The sequence below is a fragment of the Emys orbicularis genome, chromosome 1 (assembly GCF_028017835.1).
Source record: "Emys orbicularis isolate rEmyOrb1 chromosome 1, rEmyOrb1.hap1, whole genome shotgun sequence".
Classification (NCBI taxonomy): Eukaryota; Metazoa; Chordata; order Testudines; family Emydidae; genus Emys; species Emys orbicularis.
Genome location: NC_088683.1, coordinates 158,438,010 through 158,459,088, shown reverse-complemented (window position 1 = coordinate 158,459,088; position 21,079 = coordinate 158,438,010). Strand labels below are relative to the sequence as shown.

The 21,079-nt window shown below is 42.5% G+C and overlaps 1 protein-coding gene across 5 annotated transcripts in view; it reads right to left on the bottom strand.

The window, feature by feature from the left end:
- Nucleotides 1–21,079, bottom strand: part of GSK3B (glycogen synthase kinase 3 beta) — a 239,934-nt gene that overhangs the window by 192,052 nt on the left and 26,803 nt on the right. The gene's annotated exons all lie outside the window — the stretch shown is intronic.

Sequence of the window (21,079 nt, the reverse complement as noted above, 5' to 3'; positions counted from 1 at the left end):
TGGTTGAAATAAGGGAATTTAATTAAGGGGACTGAGGTGGCCGTTCCTACTGGGCTGTTTGCCTGTGGCTGAAAAGAAATCCTTCCCTGCATTTAGCCAAGTGCAAGGGGGGGGGGAGGATTGGCCCAGAGCTTTTCGCGTTTTGCTAGCAGGGATCTTCCCTGATACCAGCCAGGCGGTGGGGGGAGGGATAAAGCACTCATCCCAGAGAATTCATGGCGGGTGGGGGGGGGGGTGTTAGTTTGGTTCCTGCAGGGATCTTCCCTGATACCAGCCACGCGGTGGGGGGAGGGATAAAGCACTCATCCCAGAGAATTCATGGCGGGTGGGGTGGTGGTGTTAGTTTGGTTCCTGCAGGGATCTTCCCTGATACCAGCCACGCGGTGGGGGGAGGGATAAAGCACTCATCCCAGAGAATTCATGGCGGGTGGGGGGGGGGTGTTAGTTTGGTTCCTGCAGGGATCTTCCCTGATACCAGCCACGCGGTGGGGGGAGGGATAAAGCACTCATCCCAGAGAATTGGATGGGGGGGGGGTGTTAACCTTCAGCAGCAGAAAACAAGCTAACAGGAAAACTGCAGCACAACGGGCTTTGCTTGGTATGTGGGAAAGCAGGGCGCAGAAGCCTAAAGACAGTGGCTTACCATGGCAGCATGCAAGGTGAATTCTGTTTCCCCGACCTGCGTCTGTGATCTCTAGCAGCAAAGCCACAGGCACTCAATATTAAGAGGCAAAATGCGACCTTGCACAGAAATCACATGTGCTATGTAATGTGAATAGTATACACCGTGAAAGAGTATAAGCATTGTTCTGAAAAATGTATCTTTTAAAAAAATTCTCTCCTTTTTTCACTCCCTCCAGCAGGTGCAAATGTTTCAAGCCTCCCTCCTCCTTCCCGAAGGCTATCCCAGATAAGGCGTCGTAAAAAAAAAACGAGAGAAGAGATGTTTTCCGAAATCATGCAATCCACCAGGAATGAAAGAGCTCATCTGAATGAGTGGAAGGAGACGGTTTGCAAGTATAGGAAAGAAGCCAGTGACCGTGAGGACAGGAGGGACCAACGTGAGGACATGAGGGACCAACGTGAGGACAGGAGGGACCAACGTGAGGAGAGGAGAGACGCTCGAGATGAGAGGTGGCGGCAGGAAGATCAGAGGAGTCGGGAAGCAACGCTGGGGCTGCTGCGTGAGCAAACAGACATGCTCCGGCGTCTGGTGGAGCTTCAGGAACGGCTGCTGGAGAACCGAGTGCCGCTACAGCCCCTGTATAACCCCCCTACCTCCTCACCATGTTCCATAGCCTCCACACCCAGACGTGTAAGAACACGGGGGGGGAGGCTCCGTACACCCTCCCATTCCACCCCAGTGGACAACCCAAGCAAAAGGCTGCCATTTTTTTAACCTTTTTTTACTGGGCTTTTCCTTCCCGCAGATCCTCCTCCCAAACCCCACTCAGGTTCTGTGCCGCTACAGCCCCTGTATAACCCCCCTACCTCCTCACCATTTTCCATAGCCTCCACACCCAGATGTGTAAGAACACGGGGGGGGGGAGGCTCCGTACACCCTCCCATTCCACCCCAGTGGACAGCCCAAGCAAAAGGCTGCCATTTTCTTAACCTTTTTTTACTGGGCTTTTCCTTCCCGCTGATCCTCCTCCCAAACCCCACTCAGGTTCTCTCCCTCTTTTTATAATCAATTCATAAAGAATAAATGATTTTTAAACAATGGTGACTTTATTTCCTTTGAAAGCAAGCTGGGGGAAGGGGGAGGGTGGGTTCCTTACAGAGAATGAGTCAATAAAGGGGGCGGGTTTTCAGGAAGGATAAACAAACATAAATTTCACACTGTAGCCTGGCCAGTCATGAAACTGGTTTTCAAAGCTTCCCTAATGCGCAGCGCTTCATCGTGTGCTCTTCTAATCGCCCTGGTGTCTGGCTGCGAGTAATCAGCAGCCAGGCGATTTGCCTCAGCCTCCCACCCTGCCATAAAGGTCTCCCCCTTGCTCTCACAGAGATTGTGAAGCACACAGCAAGCAGTAATAACAATGGGGATATTGGTTTGGCTGAGGTCTGAGCGAGTCAATAAGGATCGCCAGCGACCTTTTAAACGGCCAAATGCACATTCTACCACCATTCTGCACTTGCTCAGCCTGTAGTTGAACAACTCCTGACTCCTGTCCAGGCTGCCTGTGTATGGCTTCATGAGCCATGGCATTAAGGGGTAGGCTGGGTCCCCAAGAATAACAATTGGCATTTCAACATCCCCCACGGTTATTTTCTGGTCCGGAAAGTAAGTCCCTTGCTGCAGCCGTTTAAACAGATTGGTGTTCCTGAAGACGCGAGCGTCATGAACCCTTCCCGGCCAGCCCACATGGATGTTGGTGAAACGTCCCTTGTGATCCACAAGTGCTTGCAGCACCATTGAGAAGTACCCCTTGCGGTTTATGTACTGGGTACCCTGGTGCTCCGGTGCCAAGATAGGAATATGGGTTCCATCTATTGCCCCACCACAGTTAGGGAATCCCATTGCAGCAAAGCCATCCACTATGACCTGCACATTTCCCAGAGTCACTACCTTTCGTAGCAGCACCTCCGTGATTGCTTTGGCTACTTGCATCACAGCAGCCCCCACAGTAGATTTGCCCACTCCAAATTGATTCCCGACTGACCGGTAGCTGTCTGGCGTTGCAAGCTTCCACAGGGCTATCGCCACTCGCTTCTCAACTGTGAGGGCTGCTCTCATCTTGGTATTCTGGCGCTTCAGGGCAGGGGAAAGCAAGTCACAAAGTTCCATGAAAGTGCCCTTACGCATGCGAAAGTTTCTCAGCCACTGGGAATCGTCCCACACCTGCAACACTATGCGGTCCCACCAGTCTGTGCTTGTTTCCCGGGCCCAGAATCGGCGTTCAAAGCCTATAACCTGGCCCATTAACATCATAATCTCCAAAGCACCGGGGCCCGCGGTCTCAGAGAATTCTGTGTCCGTGTCCATGTCCTCATCACGCTGGTCGCTGCGCTGCAATCGCCACCTCCTCCTCCTCCTCGCCTCTTGTTTCTGGTCCTGTGTAAGCATAAACTCCACGAGAAAGCGCGAGGTGTTTATAATGTTCAAGACTGCGTTCTGGAGCACAACGGGATCCATGCTTGATGCAGAATGGAGTCTGCAGAGTTCACTCAGGAAAAAAGGCGCGAAATGGTTGTCTGCCGTTGCTTTCAGGGAGGGAGGGGGAGGCTGTACCCAGAACTACCTGCGACAATGTTTTTTGCCCCATCATGCACTGGGGTCTCAACCCAGAATTCCAAGGGGGGTGGAGACTGCGGGAACTATGGGATAGCTATGTAAAAGCTACCCACAATGCAACGCTCTGGAAATCGATGCTACTATGGTAGCTTGGACGCAAACCACCGAATTAATGGTGCCTAGTGTGGCCGAATACATTCGAATTTACAAAATCGGTTTCCTAAATTCGAATTATATAAATTCGAATTAATCCTGTAGTGTAGACATACCCTTAGTGAAGAGGGAGAAACAGTAACAGGAAACTTGGAAATGGCAGAGATGCTTAATGACTTCTTTGTTTCGGTCTTCACCGAGAAGTCTGAAGGAATGCCTAACATAGTGAATGCTAATGGGAAGGGGGTAGGTTTAGCAGATAAAATTAAAAAAGAACAAGTTAAAAATCACTTAGAAAAGTTAGATGCCTGCAAGTCACCAGGGCCTGATGAAATGCATCCTAGAATACTCAAGGAGCTAATAGAGGAGGTATCTGAGCCTCTAGCTATTATCTTTGGAAAATCATGGGAGATGGGAGAGATTCCAGAAGACTGGAAAAGGGCAAATATAGTGCCCATCTATAAAAAGGGAAATAAAAACAACCCAGGAAACTACAGACCAGTTAGTTTAACTTCTGTGCCAGGGAAGATAATGGAGCAAGTAATTAAGGAAATCATCTGCAAACACTTGGAAGGTGGTACGGTGATAGGGAACAGCCAGCATGGATTTGTAAAGAACAAATCATGTCAAACCAATCTGATAGCTTTCTTCGATAGGATAACGAGTCTTGTGGATAAGGGAGAAGCTGTGGATGTGGTATACCTAGACTTTAAGGCATTTGATACGGTCTCGCATGATATTCTTATCGATAAACTAGGCAAATACAATTTAGATGGGGCTACTATAAGGTGGGTGCATAACTGGCTGGATAACCGTACTCAGAGAGTTGTTATTAATGGTTCCCAATCCTGCTGGAAAGGCATAACGAGTGGGGTTCCGCAGGGGTCTGTTTTGGGACCGGCTCTGTTCAATATCTTCATTAACGACTTAGATATTGGCATAGAAAGTACGCTTATTAAGTTTGCGGATGATACCAAACTGGGAGGGATTGCAACTGCTTTGGAGGACAGGGTCATAATTCAAAATGATCTGGACAAATTGGAGAAATGGTCTGAGTTAAACAGGATGAAGTTTAACAAAGACAAATGCAAAGTGCTCCACTTAGGAAGAAAAAATCAGTTTCACACATACAGAATGGGAAGAGACTGTCTAGGAAGGAGTACGGCAGAAAGGGATCTAGGGGTTATAGTGGACCACAAGCTAAATATGAGTCAACAGTGTGATGCTGTTGCAAAAAAAGCAAACATGATTCTGGGATGTATTAACAGGTGTGTTGTGATCAAGACACGAGAAGTCATTCTTCCGCTCTACTCTGCTCTGGTTAGGCCTCAGCTGGAGTAGTGTGTCCAGTTTTGGGCACCGCATTTCAAGAAAGATGTGGAGAAATTGGAAAGGGTCCAGAGAAGAGCAACAAGAATGATTAAAGGTCTTGAGAACATGACCTATGAAGGAAGACTGAAAGAATTGGGTTTGTTTAGTTTGGAAAAGAGAAGACTGAGAGGGGACATGATAGCAGTTTTCAGGTATCTAAAAGGGTGTCATAAGGAAGAGGGAGAAAACTTGTTCACCTTAGCCTCTAAGGATAGAACAAGAAGCAATGGGCTTAAACTGCAGCAAGGGAGGTCTAGGTTGGACATTAGGAAAAAGTTCCTAACTGTCAGGGTGGTTAAACACTGGAATAAATTGCCTAGGGAGGTTGTGGAATCTCCATCTCTGGAGATATTTAAGAGTAGGTTAGATAAATGTCTATCAGGGATGGTCTAGACAGTATTTGGTCCTGCCATGCGGGCAGGGGACTGGACTCGATGATCTCTCGAGGTCCCTTCCAGTCCTAGAATCTATGAATCTATGAATAAGATCCAATGGCTGGAAGTTGAAACTACAAAAATTCACACTAGAAATAAGGCAAAACATTTTAGAAAAAGTGAGGGTAATTAACTACTGGAACAATTTACCAAGGGTTGTGGTGGATTCTCCATCATGGCAGTTTAAAATCAAGACTGGACTTTTTTCTAAAAGATCTGCTCTAGTTCAAACAAATTAATTCAGGACATTCTGTGGCTTGTGCTATGCAGAAAGACAGACCAGATTAACACAATGGTCCCTTCTAACCGTATAATCTATTTATCAATTAACTGCATATTTCCCAGTTCCATACAGTCAAATATTATTACTGAATGTTTACATTTGGAAGGTTGTCTCTGCAACCAAGAAGGCTACAATCCAATTTTATTTATTTTTAAAAAATAATAGCTTCGATTATTGTGACAGAGCTCCTTCTCCGCCTCAGTGGGTTCCGCACTTCCGCTTAGCAGCGGGCCAGGATATCCCTCTCCCTCAATTTCCCCATGCCCCTGGGCTTGGTGTCCACACCTCGCCTGAGCAGGGTTCCCCCCCAGCCTCCTTGACAACATGGGTGGGGGTGGGGGAGAAGACGAGGGGAGCCTCTTAGTCTCTGTTAGCCCCTCCGGGCGTGGTGGCAACAGACCAGACACCTGGTTCAGTCTCTCCCATCTGGAGGGGTCTCTTCCCTCAGACCTCTGGGGCCCGGAAGGGCTGTTTGCCCACCTCCGTACCGGTGGGGTTTCCCTCCAGATGCTTGCCAGCATCTGCACCACCCAGTTCTCCAGTAGCTTGCCTTCCTCCCACAGCTCCTATCAAGTGCCCCTATCTGGCTGGAAGGGAGGCTCTTAACAGGTTCTGGCAGGCCCCTAGATTGGCCCCAGGTGTCATAATTAAACTGAAGCAACCCATGCTCAGTTACCAAGGGAAAAGGGACCTGCTTATCCTGGAGCTAATATACTTGCCTTCCCCATCACACTCCTGTAGCTGTCTGGCCTGACCCCGTCACATTATATAGAAAATTTCATGATCTTCATAACATCAGGATGAGTCACAAAACTTTTGTGATCTCAAGGTTGAAAACTACTGACCCAAACTGAACTATGACTTACAGAAAAGCTCCATCAAGTGGAAAGTGAGGAAAACAGACAGGCAATTCTGCAGCTAAGTTGTAAAAGCAGCACTATTCACTATCATCCAAAACCAGCATCCAAGCTAGCATTTAGAGACACAGTATAAAGATAATCATGCTGCTGATCTACAAGATCACTGAATGGAAACTCCCTCTCTGTTCAGGAAGAAGTTTCTACCCTAGTCAGATGAACCTGTAAGTTCAAAGGGACACAGCAACTCTTCTTCCAAGTAAACTTCAATACATTTCCCACCTGCCATGGCTAGTTTGAGCTTGTTTAACTCATTCTGCGCCCTTCTCAAAAGTAGTATTGGAAAACCACCAGCAGCTTATCAGGTAATAATATTCAGGGCTTGTGTACGCTTACAGCACTGCAGCAGCACAGCTTAGTGAACATGCTACCTATGCCAATAGGAGAGCTTCTTCCATCAGCGTACGTCCTTCACCTCCCCACATGGCTGTGTACACTACAAGTTCAGTCAGTGTAACTATGTTGCTCAAGGGCATGGATTTGCTGTAGTTATAATCAACATAAATTTGTTGTGTAGACCAGGGCTCAGATACCACGGCAGCCAATGTATCTTCAGCACTCACTAACCCTGGCATTGAAACTCCCAGCGTATTCAATGTACATTTACCATTATGCTAAGAGAGAGCTTCCCAGGCAAGTAAGTGAGACAAGAATTTTGCCCCCTGCAGCTTGGAAAGGATGCTTTTTAAAACAAAAGAAACAGAAGTCAATCTAAAAATAGTGCCTCAAAAGTACAATCCGGTTAAAAATCCTGCTGCTTTTGAGTCATGACTACAAACCTTTACCTGCCAGAGCAGTTTTTTTTGTATTTTGTTTTAAAGATAGGGTGTGTAGGTAGAATAGCACAAAGGTGTTTTGATAAATGTTTCCAATGCCTCTTACGGTGAACCTCTGTTATAAAAACAAAATGAATTACCATCTAGACTCCCCACCCCAAGAGATTAAGCCACATCTGGAATTCAGAAGGACTGTCTAGAGATCTACATCTGAAAAAGCTGGCTGCAGTTTTCTATCCAAGGAAGGAAGTTGCCACTCAAGGAAGGATGTCTGCCAGTCATCCAGGATATGAACATGTGAACGCCTTTGGTCTCCAACCAGGCCAGTAAGAGCTCACTAAACTAAACAAATGCTTAAAGGAGATGTTGATACATGGGATAATTATTATTTATATCAGTGTAGCACCTTAAGGCCCTGATCAAAATTAAGGCCATATTGTGCTGGGCATGTGTGCAAACATATAAGTAACCTTTAGGTACAAGATTTTCAACCTTGTCTGTTAATCAGTGGCCTGGTTTTTCAAAAACTGCCAGTCCAACACCTCCTATTGAATTCAAATGTGTGATCAGCATTTGAGGAAAAAGCAGGCCACTCATTTAGGAATCTAAATATGGATTTAGGAACCTATTTTTGAAAATCTTGACCTATAAATTCAGAATTTAACCAGCATGGAAGAAAAAAAGGCAACATATGCCAAATCTGTGATTTTATCACAAGCCTCATAATCTTAGGTGTTTTGTTTCTAGCAATCTCCTATTTTCTTATATTAAATTGGTGAATTTTGCTCTTATTCAAATAGCCCAATCTTCTATTACTTTAAATGGGGGTGAAGTAGCACTATGACCTAACTAGAGATAGCTCCCCGTATCCTACAGCTTTTACATATGGAAGTCAGGCTTTGCCCAAATAGAGATAGAAACAACAAAAATGGTAGCCAACCTTGAGAGAAGATAGCAGCTCCCAAACTATATGGTTAGGGAACCAGACAGGCAACTGTAGAGAGATCTGGTAATATGGTATGCAGGAGGAAGACTGTGGGAGAGGCAGGGTAACATAAGGAGCAGGAAGATGACTGAGGAGTGATACAAAATTACAGGGAGCAAGGAATATGATAAAGATCAAATGATTTCAAGGGGAAAGGGAAGTGTAGCCCATACAGCCAGCTTTAGCATTTTAGCAAGAATAGGGCTAACAAAGGTAAATATGGGGGCAAGTTAATGTAGGAGGTGGGTGGGAGACCATGAAAGGACAATGTAGGGCAAGAGACTGGATGGGGCAGAGAACAAGGCAGAATATTGAAAAGAGAGGGGTATAGAGAGGAAAAGACTGGCAAGTTCCTCACCACAGGTTTAAGACAACTTAAGAGGTATCCCCCCTCCAAGCAGTAAATAGCGGAGGCTTGCAATTCTGTACACACATTTTAAGTTTAATTCTGAACAAGGCATTGCCTCAAAAAGACTCAAAAACAGATAGATTTTTTTTTAAATCGCTAAGATCTCATGGACTTCTGAGGGCCTTTACTCAACATTTTTGCATGCTTGGATTGGCAAAACTAGAAATTCCACAAAGCATCTAAATTTCTGCCGCTGAACATCATCATCTTCATAATTATTGAGAAAAGTTGGCTGTTAATATGGCAGAAATGAAGGATAAGAATAAGTCTTCTAAGTAGCAGTACTGACAACCCCAAAGATTCAAAAATCATGAGACAGACCCCCATACTTCTCCACCCCCTCCAAAAACTGAAATTGTTTTAACAAGATTATATTGTGGTTTTCATCCATCTTGATATTTCAACTCCCCCTGCTCACCCCTCGAGAGCATGTGTGTCAAGTAGCAGTCCCAATGGCTCCAATAAGATGATTTTGTCCCCTGCTTCAGGAATTCTCACCCTCACATCTGCCCATTTCTGGGCCAGCAATCAATTCCCACCCACCCCCATACCTCTGCTCCTTCTGCAGCTCCTGAGGCTGTTTGTCCCCCTCCCCAGGTCTGAGGGTAGAGCCTGCAGCAGGACCCTTCCAGGCTGGGAGGGGCAGCTCCAGAAGCTCTTCACTAGCTCTCCACCTTCCCAGGCCTGCTGTTATATGGGGAGATGGAGGGGAGAGAAAGGTGTTGTCCTATTGCTCACAGTTCAGGAGAGGGAAGGCGGGAGCACAGCTGCACTGAAGTGCTGGGCTCTTTTTGCTCCCTCTTCCCCACCTGTGAGAACTGTGTCAACTGCTTCCTGCAGCAGCTGTTCCCCAAGACGTAGGACAGTGGAGAAGGCAGTCAGAGGGGTTACCCTCACCAGGCAGGGCTGAAATTTGCAAAACCCCATATCACCATGAGACTGGGTCCAGCGCCAGCCAAACTCATGTGACTCACAAATTCACAAGAGTTGACAACACAGAAGGAGGAGTGACTCCTGTTTAGACACTTCAATAGGAAGAACCATAGAAGGACCATTTGGCTTTAAAGCAATCTTTGAAGTAACGCAGCCCTTCCTCCCCCACCCCCAAAACACGCAGAAATCCACAGGAAGTTCCTTCACTCTGCTGACTGGATTACAGCTAGTGACAGAGGAAAGAGAGAACATGGAATCTGACTGTAAATGACCCTGTGGGAATGCAGGAGCAGGTTGTCTGGATGGGGCCCCACTGAGAGGGAGTTTTCCTCTCCTTACCTGACCTTGTTTGCAGGATTTATGGCAAAACAACATTATGGTAAAGAGCAGTCTGTCAGTGTGGGTTCAAAAATGGCTCTGCTGACATCCCCAAGATAATCACAAATGCTTTGCCAGCCAAGTGAAGATCTTGAAAGAAAAGCAGACTAGTGTCATGCACAAATACCCCTTTCAGCAGGTCCCCAATGCACCGTACAGCAAAGCCTGAGGCAGCTAAGTCACTGGCTGCATGAGGACAAACCCTGGCATATCCCTTTGGGATGGTAAGATCTGGGAGAACCCATGGTGCAAAAGGAATCTGCGTTAGGTGCTGCCTCCCATTCCTAATGCAAAATTCCTTTCCTGAAGAAGGAGCACTTTAACACTGTCACTGCCCAACCACATATAAAGGTTGGGAATGTACCACTAGACTACACAAGTCCCCAGCCCTTTCCAAAGTGCTTCTGCAAAGACTCTCTCCTGCTAAGCAAAGCCAAGCAGGAGCCAGGGGGAGAAATCTGCTTTTAGAAAAAAAGAAAGACTTGTTTCCCACAAGAGTGCGGACTGGTGCACAAAATTTAAAGAAACTGAACTAAGCTGGAAAATAGCCCCAAACATCTTAAGTATTTTTATGCCTCCACCATTAAATTAGCATCTCCATGGCTCACAGCCTTTAACATACTTATCCTCATAACACCCCTCTGAGGTAGAGAAGTGCTATTTAACCACATTTTGCAGATGTACAGTTAATGCAGTATAACCCTCCTTGTATGAATGCAATTCTAACGATGTAAAGGTATTTCATATCAGTAGAGCTATTCCCAATAAGGAATGGAAGTAGCTATACCAGTCACCATTATACCAGCATAACTTCACCTACACTAGCACTTATAAACAGTAGAACTATTTTTTTTTTTAAACCAAAAAAGAGTCACACTCCTAACTGAAATAATTATACCTGTAAAACTTTCACGTGTGGACCAGGACTATATGATTTGCCAAGGTCACACAGGAAGTCTGTGGTGGTACAGAGAATTGAAAGTGGTTCTCCCAAGTCCCAGAGTAGGGCCCTAGCCATTGGACCGTCCCTTCCTCTCAAAATATTGTTGGGGTTCCGTTTTCTCAGCAGAAGGAACTAAATTAAGTGCTCGGAAGGGCTTTTCACTAAACAAGGCCTCCGAACATATTTACTACAGAACAGCATAATAAAGTAGTCTGACTCCTTGTTTTGTCCCACCTATAGATAGTGAGGAAGAATGACCTTGGGGCTAAGGAAGCGGACTGAGACATCCAACTCTACTGGGGATAATGCTTCTGTACCATACAGAGGTGTTAGGAGGATAACTTCAATAATCAATTAATGTGAGACACTCCTATTATGGTGATGAATGTCATAGCAAAAACCTATGAAATAAAGACAGTTGCAAACTGAAGTCAGAGAACGAAACTTCTGGCTGAAGAGACAAGTTGAAAGCAATGTATGACATAGAAGTCATCCCTCTACATTGGACTTCATTTCTGCTCTAGCTGCTCCCTTGGTCTCCCTACACCTCCTACTAAGTCTGGAAAAGCTTTTTAATCCACACTTGACAACACCTTCCTTCTATTTCAAATCCCTCTTTAAAAAAAAAAAGCATGCTGCTCCAAAGTTCTGCTTAGATCCAAATCGGCATCACCATACACAAGTTATACCGATTGTATCGTTTGTCTATTATGGAGATTTAAACAATAAGCTCTTCAAAAGTGTGTCTTTTATGTATGTTTACTACTGTAAAGTGCAAGTGAACATCTATGGCTATAAGCAGGTTTGCAAGGATTCAATTTTTATCAGTAAATGTCGATTTTGCTGTACACACCAAAGAAAAAATATTTCCATCAATGATCGAAATTTGCACATAAGGTAAAAACTGCTGCTTGAGAACTTAGAGTTTGATTTAATGATTTTTTAAAGGCAGGTTTTTTTTTATGCCCCATTTTTTAATAAAAATGGTGACAAAGCTGCTCAGCATTTTGGGATGTCAGAATAAATCCTGAGAGATAGAGAGAGATTAGTGGGCACAGTGCTTGATGGTGGGGCCAAACATGCTAGGCAAATCATTTATAAACACTGGTACTTATTTATACCACATGCAGGATGTGGTTAATAAATAATATTCACTTTGTTTTTTTATATCTAGCAGCAAGAAGGTAACAACTGAAGGTAAAGAGAACTTTACACTAACCAGGTACATGATGAATCCTTACTCGACCTCCCACAAAGACGATTCAAAAGCAGTCCTCAACTGACAGTCATCCAACCCTCAGCAGAATGTATGAGATCATCATTTCCTACTGTGGCAGCCTGTCACTGTTTTAATGGTTAAGTCACTCACCTACTACCACCACCAGACTCTGCTGGCAGAATTACTTGAGAGGCAAAACAAAAAACAGCCCACTCATGAGTTGGGGCATTAGTCATTTCATATCTTTGCAGTACATGAATAGACTAGCAGACAGGAAGACACTCTAAATAAGGCAATCTGTTAAACAAAAGATTCCCAAATTAAACAATCCAGCTGTCCTTCATCAATTAGATCAGTTACATGACAAGATAAAAATTGTTTTCTAATCTTGGCATTTAAAATAAATTGGAACTGAAGAGTTCTGTTTTAAATGGGTAAACATTTAACCAGCATTTGAAACACTGCTCTAAAGCTAGACAAGGCAGCAATGAGGGGGAATAAAAATCAATTAAAAAGAGTAAAAAAAAAAAAAAAAAGCAGTCAGAATTTTATTTAAAATCAGCTTTGTTTTAATTAAGTTTAATTTAAAAAAAAAATAGGTTTAACCTTAACTTACTACAGTATAATCTATTAAAATAATTTAAACCGTATACAAAAATAACATTAAGCAGACATGTTCACTTCCAAATTTTAAAGAGACTCAAGCCACTGAACTGGTGGAAGCCACTGGCTAAGCATCTGGAATCAGAATTTACTGAAGTGCTAAGCCAGCTTTTGATATCAACATGTTTTAAATGGCTACCAACCAGTGAGAAACAACTTTTGTTTACCAAAATAACTGAAAAGTAAAAATGTATAACACAACATAACAATCCATGATGTAAATCAAGATTTCCCGCTTGCTGATTTAAATCATAACTAAAATCAGTGATTTAAATTGCTTTGATTAAAATCAATCCACCCTGGCAGCAATACAGTTTCTATTTCTGTCTGCTCACACTGCCACTCTCCCTGGTAGATGTTCTGTGGGAGGATGTGCAATTCGACAGAAAAGACTGAACTATAAACGAGCCTCTGCAGTGGCACTTGCTCAAGAGCTGCACAGAGGTTATGAGCTCAGACACTCACTGGCTGGGGCTGATTCAAGGCAGTTGCAGAGACTTGACTACAGACGAATGTCAATTCACTACCATGAAACAGCCAATTCCCATGCTGTAGTGAGGTTTTGAAGGCAGAGGCGAAAAGAGGTGCTAATGTTTTAGGGAAATTACATTAAGACACTTCCCAATAACTTGTACTCTGTACTAGCTTTCATTTTGCAGAAGGCAGGCCTGGGCACTGAAAGTGGGCTCTCTTGCCTCATCAACCCTAACCACATCATACACTCATTCTATCCAAAGAATTACTTGAGAATCTTGGTGTGGGTTTGTACAGTTTACTCTGAATGCTGGGTTACTCACCACTAATGTTTCTATGCAACAGGTAAGACAGCTGTCCTGTTTACTCTAGTGTGTGAATTAAGACCATAAACTGCTGTGTGAAGGTAGTAAGGTACAACGTAAAGTCAAGCTTAGGTTGGATAAGCTGTACCCTTGGCAAGTATTTTTGCTATGTATTAGGTAGGACCTCATGTCCCACCTAGGGTACACCCTGAGCTGCTCAACTGAGCCAAAAAAACCATTACTTGGTTCTACTGATTTGGTTTTATTACAGACATAAAAGTTATCAGATGTTCAAGCTGCCTTTACTTCTCCATACCCACATTCACCTTTTAACAGAACATTAAATCAAAAACTAACGCTGAAGGAAATGCAGCTTTCCTGTAAGTGCTATAGCAAGCAAGAGCAAATACCCCAGCTGAGCTTCCAAGACAGTTAACGAGACCTGAACGGTCTGGAGCCTACTTCAGAACTTTAAAGTTTTGAGAAAATATGGTCCTAAATGACCAATAGCTTTCTTACACCAGTCAGAAAGACACCAACACATACTGACACGTAGAGGACTTCAACTAGGATTTGACTGAAAGTCCCATCCTCCTTTCATTCAGTTTCTGGACATATAGTAAAGCAGTTAAAGGATTCAGGTTTTGCAACAGCAATAACTTGGCCTTATATTCTGTGGCTGTCTAAAATATAGATGAAGCTGGCTATTGTAGTATATGACCTGCTACTAGAACAATGACCTCCTTTCCCTCCCCTTCCCCAAATCAATGTGGTTACAATTACTTCAGTCATTTGATAACCGTATGCCTAAAATGCAAACACATTGGGAGCAAAACTGCCTATTACATGTGTCACATCGCTTTCAGACACTTAAAGCAGACTGGTATTGGTTTCACCTTACAGGCTATTATTAGCTGTAGAACACACACTGCATCCAGAATTTGCTTTCTAGAAAGGCTACATACCTATCATCCTCTTCAGCACCATACATTGTAAGTGAGGAAACTTCTACTGTATTCTTAGGGAAGCAAAGTGGGTGAGGTAATTGTGATGGGTTCCCCCCCTCAGGATGCCACCTGGAACTGGGGTACCACTGCGTCCCCCACCCACCAGCCTGGGCTCCCACAAACCCTGCAATGCTGTGACAAGCTGCAGACATACTCCCAGTCTCTCACTTTCACCAGCATTATCATAACACTTTCACCAGCACACAGATAGGGACACACCCAGCTCTAACAACATGCAGTCAGGCTTTCTGACCAGCCCCTGCATTGGAAGGCTATACAGCTAGGTCACTAGCCAGCTTCACAGGCACACACAGTATCTGGAGGGTAAACCCAAAATTATACAGTCTTGTGCCGCACAGAGATCTGTACAGCGTAAGCTCATGAAATTCGCCTCCTCCCTCAATGTGGAGAGGAATATACACAGCTTTCTGCCCCAAGTCATGATTTCCACACGCTGGTTTTAGACAAAACAAGTTTATTAACTACAAAAGATAGATTTTAAGTGACTATAAGGGATAGCAAACAGATCAAAGCAGATTACCTAGCAAATAAAACAAAAACACAATCTAAAGCTTTAATATATTAAAGAAATTGGATATGAATAGCGAATTCTCACCCTGAATGTTGTTTTAGACAGTTTGCAGAGATTCTTGAAGGCAAGCTGCACTTGTTTGCAGCTTGAAACTCCAGGACAGGTATTCCTTTCACAGGCTAGAAATCTCACTAGCCTGGATTCAGCCCTTCTCCCCCAGTTCAGTCTGTTTCTCAGGTGTTTCCAGCAGTCTTCTTGGGTGGAGAGTCAGTGAAGAATGAAACATGATAATGTCACTCCCCTGTCTTAAATAGCTTTTGCATATGGCAGGAACCCTTTTTCTCTAACTTTTAGTTCCCATACTGTTCAATAGAAAAACACTAGTATTCCATGATGGAGTCCGGTACCAGGTGACTTGGTCACATGCCTCTGTAGGGCCAAAGCAGCCATGAGTCAGAGGCTGTTTGTAACGTCCTCAGGAAGGCTCCCCGGAGAGAGATTAACATCTTCTAAAACCTATTGTTCTCCCTAATAGCCCTTCCCAGCCAGCCACCTAGACCAACTGCATTCTGTCTAGTGGGCTTTCCCAAGGTGTAAACCCATTTGTAATAGATGCATAGATAATATTCCTAACTTCAGATACCAAAATGCTACATGCATACAAACAGGATAATCATATTCAGTAAATCATAGCCTTTTCAATGATATCTCACATGACCTATCTTGCATAAAGTACATCATAGTTACGCCATAATATCATAACAATATCGCTACGAAGAATATGAGGCATAGTATCACAGTAGTATCTTTTATTGGACCAACTTCTTTTGGCGAAAGAGACAAGCCTTTGAGCTACACAGAGCTCTTCTTCGGGTCTGGGAAAGGTCCTCAGTCACAGCTAAATATGCAAACAACTTTGGAAAGATTCAGAAGCTGCCTAAGAAGGGCCCCAAGATTCTCAGAATGTGTATTATACCCTACAGAAATAGGAGAAGAATGAATGAAAGTTTACAGTACACACACAAATCATGGTCCACAATAGAAAATGGTACATTATCTTTTAACTAGACCTATATGAGCACATTTTATTATCTGTATTATCATAGTGCTTAGAAGCTCCAGTAATGGATTGGAACCCCAGCTGCACAACCACCAACAAACATGCTCCCAGTTTTCAGCGTTCTAGAAGCTTAACAAGTATCCAAATAAATTAAAAAATGCTTTATTTTAGGGCACTCCAGACATATTCCTATTAAGAGTAGAAGAGCTATTTGTGATAGCATGAGGCAGTTACCATCCTTTATAGAGAAATATTATATTAGGAAGACACTGAACATTCTTGGTCTTTTTTAAATTAAAAAAAAAAAAAAAAGTGATTTACCATCCGGAGAAAAAGAGGAGTAGATATCCTTCCACAAGAGGTCCAGGGTTTGAGAATGGCTAGCTTAGAGTAAACAGCATTCCCAAGTCCAGACAGCATTTTCCTACCTCTAATCTAGCTGGACTGAGCTGCAGGTATAGATAATCACTGTACAATATAATAAAAATGGACTTCAACCAGAAAAATTAAATGATTAGAATGATTTTTAAAAGATTTAAGATAAACACTCAAGTTATTTCCATAGTTCAGAGAAAGACTAGAACACTTTAAACAAATGGATTCCAATTTTTATAAATAATTAAATAAACTCTGCATTTAATCTCACAAGATAAGTGCTACTTCAGTGGTAGACAGTAATGTGGTTTCACCAGAGAAACGACAGTGTTTGGCTCCACTGGTAGCAAGCACAAGGTAATTCTCCACGTACACTGTTGAAACTTGAAATACATTGTACAGCAGTTCCAGACTTGACAAAACAAAATCTCTCCACAGAGTTTGCATAGAATCATAGAACAGGAAGGGACCTCGAGAGGTCATCTAGTCCAATCCTCTGCACTCAAGGCAGGACTAAGTATTATCTAGACCATCCCTGACAGGTGTTTGTCCAACCTGCTCTTAAAAATCTCCAATGATGGAGATTCCACAACCTCCCTAGGCAATTTATTCCAGTGCTTAACCACTCTGACAGTTAAGAAGTTTTTCCTAATGTCCAACCTAAACCACCCTTGCTGCAATTTAAACCCATTGCTTCTCATCTTATCCTCAGAGGTTAAGAAGAATGATTTTTCTCCCTCCTCCTTGTAATAACCTTTTATGTACTTGAAAACTGTTATGTCCCCTCTCTGTCTTCTCTTCTCCAGATTAAACAAACCCAATTTTTTCAATCTTCCCTCATAGATCATGTTTTCTAGACCTTTAATCATTTTTGTTGCTCTTCTCTGGACTTTCTCCACTTTGTCCACATCTTTCCTGAAATGTGGCACCCAGAACTGGACACAATACTCCAGCTGAGGCCTAATCAGCGCAGAGTAGAGCGGAAGAATTACTTCTCGTGTCTTGCTTACAATACTCCTGCTAATACAGCCCAGAATGATGTTTGCTTTTTTTGCAACAGCGTTACACTGCTGACTCATATTTAGCTTGTGATCCACTATGACCCCCAGATTCCTTTCCGCAGTACTCCCTCCTAGGCAGTCATTTTCCATTTTGTATGTGTGCACTGATTGTTCCTTCCTAAGTGGAGGACTTTGCATTTGTCCTTATTGAATTTCACCCTATGTACTTCAGAACATTTCTCCAGTTTGTCCAGCTCATTTTGAATTTTAATCCTATCCTCCAAAGCACTTGCAACCCCTCCCAGCTTGGTATCGGTCACAAACTTTATAAGTGTACTCTCTCTGCCATTATCTAAATCATTATCTAAACCACTGCAATACAATAACGAGTCACTACATTGTAGGGCACTTGTCACAAGAGACCATCCATGACACATTTTATAGAAATATAAAAGCTAGGCAAAATTTTTCTGGAACTAAGCAACAAGATAACATCTTGACCTGCACTCAGATGTTTGTCAATCATTATATTTGAATCACCATATGCCAACCTACCTATTAGTGAAGAAAACTGAAGTTCTGTAGCTATTCAGAATTAGAGTGTCTTTATAGTTGCCACTACACAAACAAGCAGCAGCTAGTGAAAAAAATGAGTTGCCCCAAGTTGATATTTTCATAAAGGAATCAAAGCAAAATGTTGCTTGTATTTTAATACTCCACTTATTAAATTATACTGCATCACTGGTAAAATAACCTTATTCCAGAAATAAATTAGAATGCACCGCTTTTATGTACACTATCTGAAAACGCTTCAGATGGATATTTAAAGTGATTATGAAAGCACCACTTTCTGTTCCTTAGTTAAGCTTGAGTTTTGTACTTAAAGTAGGGATTCACCACTTTGTTATATATGAAAAATAACACCTTCCCAAAAATTACTGTACTCTGAACATAGAATTAATTTTCTGAGAAATTATGAGTAGATCTTAATTCATTTGTGATTTTTAAAAACTGGTCTTTTAAGAATTTAGTACCCAGTGTCCCAATGTAGTACCCAGTGTCCCAAACAATCGTAACGTAATAAGATTGTCCAAACATCTGATAAGGTTAAAACATTCTGAAAACTCATGCATTGGCTAGAGCTGAAGAAATTTTCAGAATGGTGGTTTTTTTGCTATTATTTTTCAAAACAAAGTTTATTCTTCAACGGGGCTGACAAATAGTGTTCTTCTTCAGAAAGTTTCACAAAGACCTCTTCCCTTTCAAGATGCCATCAACACCCCCACACTGACCCCAGTGGAAGAGAAGCCATTCTGCTTGCTTCAGGTAAGATAGTAGCTTCCGATACTAAAGGGAGCAGCTGAGAGCAGCTTGGCTTCACTACCTTTAGGGATAATGGGAAGCAGCAGCCACTTTGAAAGAGGGCATCTTTGCTTAAGCTCAGCTTTAACCTCACTCTTATTGAGAGCAAAAGATGGTAGCCATATTGTTCTTCATGGAATTCTTTGTAGAAGAATTCTTCAGACTCTACTGAAGGAGAAAAGTTTGAGTATTAACAGCCAACAATAAATAAATTTGGAGTGTGTAGATAGAAAAACATGGGAGGCAGGATGGAGAGAAAACTAGTATTTAGTTATATGCAGGGGAATGTAGAGGCCAGGAGCTGTAAGAAACTGGACAATATATGCTCTGGCTGCTTAGCACTGTTCAAAAAAAAGATAACGCAGCCACAGCATACTGGCAAATCTGACTTTTTAAAAAAAATTATTAATAATAATAATAATAATAATAATAATAATAAAAAGTCACCTGAAGTTAAAGGTTTTAGGTTCATATTTCTAATTGAGTATAAATATTAACTAGTACTATCTTATGAGTATTAATGTTTTTATACAATATTTTTCTACAATGCAATTGCCATATAAAACTGTGTTGAACCAGAGTTGAGGTTGAGTACATATCAGTAACTCAAGGGTAAAAAACAATTTCAAACCCAGGAAAATAAGGCTGTGTCTACACTACACAGCTTTTAGCGACAGGGCTGTCTTGCTACAGCTGTGCCGCTAAAAGTCGCACAGCGTAGCCACTGTTTGTCAGCTCTCCTGCCGACAAAAAACTTCCACTCCCAACATGCGGCGTTTGCATTGTTGGCAGGAGAACACTCCAACCAACAAAGTTGGTTCACACTGGCACTTGTCGCTGGCAAAACTTGTGTCTTTCAGGGTTTTGATGGATTTTTTTTTAAAACACCTCTGAAAGATAAAAGTTTTGTCGTTCAATTGCCAGTGTAGACATAGCGTAAGAGTTAACATTACATTTTAAAAAAAATCTAAAAAACACATTATGGTAAAGAAATGAACAGTTAAAGCAACCTTAATTACACCCAGTAGTGACACCCAAAGAAAAACTGACTTTTGAAGAGAGAGGGTTTTTTTTCAGTTTCATCTAATCTGGGGCTACAAACACGGTTACGTACCAATCACAGCTGTATGGTTATTCCATGGCATCACTAAAAGGCAGAGTGTCACCCAGTCAACATGCATGTTGCAGTTTATGCTTCTGAGAACTTAGTTTCAGGATGCCTGTTTGCAGGCTCAGTAAAACTAGCACACCACCAGTTCACATCTGGATGGTTCCTCAACAACCAGAAGGACTAGATTTCTTTAATTAAATACATGAAGTGCTGAGACCAGAGCTTATAAATTCAAGCCTGTTTTATTCCCTAAGTCATTTGAAGAGTAACATCTGCTCCTAAGAAGAAAGATAATACTTTCCTGAGTTTTGAGAAGGGGACATGGTATGATGAGACGACTCATACTAGAGCACTATCTCTAAATTTTGATGTGAAGACTCCTATAAGAGCACCATCTCTCAACTTTAAAGTTAACCAAGTGACTGAAAACAAGATAAAGGGCTATTCTTATTTGTGAGAAAGCCACACCAGTAAGTGACTGAACTGGTTACCCATGTATATAAAATTAATGAAGTCGCCTACTCAATTAAGGAGTCACACATTCAAATATTCAGACAGATGTATCCTGATACACCATTAAGAATGGTAAAATGCCAACCAGGTGCAGAATACTCCACTCAACTATCTGTCACACATACAAATTTCTTGAGACAAGGAAGAGCATGGATTCTGGAGTACTACAGACAAACCAAGCGGAAAGAAAAAAATAGGCATTACTGTGACACCAAAAACACACACCTCCTCCAACAAAGGTTTTAATGTGCCTGCTGTCTGTATTACTTCTTTTGGTTTAACAAACCTCTATATACAATTGCCTCTATCATCCCAGCAACAACTGATGTGGTTACCCAGATCAGCACAAACACACAACTAGAATCCCCAGCAACAAAGATTACTTCACTTTACTGACTGGATACTACACTGACAAAAAGGCAATCCAGTAATAAAATGCTTTAACATAGACGCACTGCTATAGAAAATGCTACCAACAAGGCGATACTATGGAATCAAGAGATTATCAAAAAATATTCATAGGGGAAATGCTGCAAGATGTTGCCACACATGGATTTACAGGATCATGAAAAAATGCTGAAAACTAGAAAACAAGTGCTTAAACAATTAGCAATTAGAGAAAAATCAAAATAGGCAG